At 43.3% G+C, this 3,322-nt stretch overlaps 1 non-coding gene and 1 pseudogene across 1 annotated transcript; both read left to right on the top strand.

The window, feature by feature from the left end:
* The first annotated feature begins 234 nt into the window (after window positions 1–234).
* TRNAG-GCC (transfer RNA glycine (anticodon GCC)) lies at window positions 235–305 on the top strand. The gene has a single exon. It is a non-coding gene; the product is annotated as a tRNA-Gly (tRNA).
* A 2,400-nt stretch (window positions 306–2,705) lies between these two features.
* Window positions 2,706–2,814, top strand: LOC138268939 (5S ribosomal RNA; annotated as a pseudogene).
* Window positions 2,815–3,322: the final 508 nt, after the last annotated feature.

Below are 3,322 nucleotides of genomic sequence, written 5' to 3'. Positions count from 1 at the left end.
TTATTAGCCGTCATGTCCGCCTAGTGCGAGGGCTGTGCTTGCTCTGAGCAATGGAAGTCATCGCTGACGTGGTAATGCCATCCCAGACTTTCTGTCAGTTTTCCTCAACTCAGACTTGCTTGAGACGACATTAGTCGCTCAACAATAAAAAGTACAATGTCTCACTGTATACACTCTATGGAGACGTCACTGTCAATTATGTATAGGCGCACTACCACTGGTAGGGTTAGCGAAGCATTGGTGGTTCAGTGGTAGAATTCTCGCCTGCCACGCGGGAGGCCCGGGTTCGATTCCCGGCCAATGCAGCTGATTTTAATTTTATTTTAAAATTAGCAGATTAATTTCGATGTGATTTGTGATATTGTTTACTCATCTGGAATCTGGAAATGCTAACCACAGCTTTAAATTCAAATGATCTAATCCAGAGTACAAATATATATAGGGATTTGTAAGTGATTTTACAGAGTGAAACCCTTTCCTCAAAGAAACCCCACCCGCCCTTTTAGTGCCCGCTGCTTACCATATTACACAAGTCCTAAATCCAAATTTAAATATCGCTGTATGCAAGTCTGTTGCAACCTGCAACATCCTCCAGCCCCTTGCGCTCTCCTCACAACCTTCACAATAACAAGACTGAATATATTTTTGCAGTAAAAGTAAAAATGCAACAAAGTCCTCAGGCATCCTACTCCCAGAAACAGCCCTGCCTAATCCCATCCACGCAAAAACGTGAAAAGCAATAAAAATGACTTTACATTTTGTTTTCATCTTGTCAGGTTTGTTGTGCATTCAAAGACAGAGGTCAAATATGAGAATATGTATTCTTATCAGTCACTGCTTATTCTTTTAATGTTGAGATTGCAGTCAGGCAAAGAAAAGTAGACACCAAAGTTAAACAAGCATTTACAATGCCACGGGTCTTGCGTTTGCTCATGTTAGAGCTGATCGCGTTGTACACTCTTAACCCGACTTTTCACCTATCGGGCAAAAGTGCATTTATGTACATAACCCGAAAAAGTGAAATCAAGTATGCAAAGCACTCAACTTCTGCCAAGCGAGATCGCACTCGTAAATTAGAGAAAAAAAAGTCCACGAGCCCGATGGAAAACAGCGAGCCTCGCATGTTTTCTGTACTTGGTCGCTGCGCTCGAGGAGGGCTAGCCACCGGAAAAGGCATGACATATGCGTGCCTTCGACTGATGAAAGCAAGCAGATTTTATTAGGGAAGCCCACGAACCAATAAAAAACACTGAAGTGAAGTTGACAGGGCTCCGAGCCCTTTTCTAAATACAAAAGAGTCTTGCTGCGATACGCGTGCGCGAGCGCATGCAACGCAGGCTCGACCCTAAAAATGGGATGTGAAAAGTAAGGGTGTAGAATTTCTTTTTTTCTTAATACCTAACAATATGTAAGTACCTGTAAATTGCCTTAACAATATTTCAAAACATAGCAGCAGTTAGGGAAGCACAATGGATCACTTTTAGTAATTATGAAGTGAGAAATAAAAATACTTTAATAGGATCAAATCAATTCAAAACCCTGGCTGGTGATATGCAAATCATAAATATTTGCTGAAACTCAATTTTCATACATTATCATTTCTGAACAATAAAGCTTTATCTGTAAAACTGCTTGTCAGTACACATTTTGTGGTCAATTCAATGGAAAGTCTGCTGTAAATATACATCAGTTGGCTACCACACCATGCTTTAGTAATATGTCACAATGCAAAATGCACCACTGGCTACACACCACACCCTTATGAGCTCTCCTCCTGCATCGGTGCGGCTCATTTGCCACGCTTGCTCTCTGTGTGACCTTCAGTGATGTAATATTGATGGCAGTACCCCCACTCTATGAAGTGTTCTAGCACCCCATTAACATCCCATGTCCCCAACCAACCAAAGTAGCAGATATTTTCAGGCTCTTCTTTGCAGCTAAAGTTCGATATCCATTTTAGAGAATGTTAACACAATGTGTCACAGTTTTATCAGTGTATAATTCTGTTAACAAATTAACACAGGAGGTTTTTTTTACAGTGAGAAAGCTAATGGGTTAGTAAAGTAAACAAGCATTTGCAATGCAACAGGTCTCGCATTTCTCCAAGTTAGAGCTATTAGCAGTTGTAAACTCCCAACTGAACTTTTCTTGCCACATTAAGCCTATCGGCAAAAGTGCAATTATCTACGTAACAGGCAAAAGTGCGATTAAGTATTTAACAGGGTTGATGTCATGAAATCGCTCGACTTCTGCCAAGCGACATCACGCTGCGAAAAAAGATAAAAAGTAGTCCACAAACCAGACGGAAAACAGCAAGCCTCACATGTTTTCAGTACTTGGTCACTGCGCTCGAGGAGGGCTAACCACCAGAAAAGGCATGATGTATGCATGCCTTCCACTAATGAAAGCAAGCAGATTTTGAAAGGCAAGCCCACGAACCAATGAAAGACACCGACGTGACATGGGCGGGGCTCCGAGCCCTTTTCTAACTACTAATGCGTCTCGCAAGCAAAACACATGCGCAAGCACATGCGACGCGGGCTTGACCCTACAAATGGTGGTCCATGTGGGTTGGGGCATTGGGCCTCCGGCAGTAAGCGCATGTCTGACTTCCCAAGGAGAGCCTGTGTAGGTGCGATTAAGAGCAGCAGGCTCTGGGCGGGGGCCTTGGTGAGCAGAAGAGAGCTGAAACTGCAGCTTTTCCTACCTACGGTCAGACCACCCTGAATGTGCCTGATCTTGGAAACTAAGCAGGGTCGGGCCTGGTTAGTAGTTGGATGGGAGACTGCCTGGGAATCCCAGGTGCTGTAGGCATTTTGCCTCTCGCAGACACTAGGTGCTGCACGACTTAGCTCAATTACACAGCTTCTTTGCTAATTTCATTTTCCACTTTTTATTTCCCGCACTCTTTTTTTCCTGTCTTAAAAAAAGAAAAAAGAACAGCAATAACACTAAAATACACACTTTCCAAAGGAAAACTTGCAATTATTCTGCACTTTGCACTTTGCCCTAGCTGAAGAAAACATTTGCTCCACGACAGGCAAAGGGATCCCTAGCTAAGGCTTTGCTTTCTTGCGGTAAGCATATGCGTGAGGTCTTAAGACCAGATCTCACTTCTTGTGATGTCATTTCGTGTCAGGTCATGGGTTGTGATGCCACTACCTGTGATTCCAGGTGCGATTTCACACGCCGTGGTGTCATGTGCCGTGATGTCACTTGCATAGTGTCTAACTTGGTCAGTCCCCCCACTTATTTTCTTTAAGACTTGTGACATGAATAAGCCTTAGCCTCCAGGAAATAGTGCTTGAGCCCACTATTGGCA

Source organism: Pleurodeles waltl, chromosome 12 (assembly GCF_031143425.1).
Source record: "Pleurodeles waltl isolate 20211129_DDA chromosome 12, aPleWal1.hap1.20221129, whole genome shotgun sequence".
NCBI classification, from domain to species: domain Eukaryota; kingdom Metazoa; phylum Chordata; class Amphibia; order Caudata; family Salamandridae; genus Pleurodeles; species Pleurodeles waltl.
The sequence above is the reverse complement of the archived record's forward strand: the minus strand, read 5'-3'. Positions and strand labels throughout refer to the sequence as shown.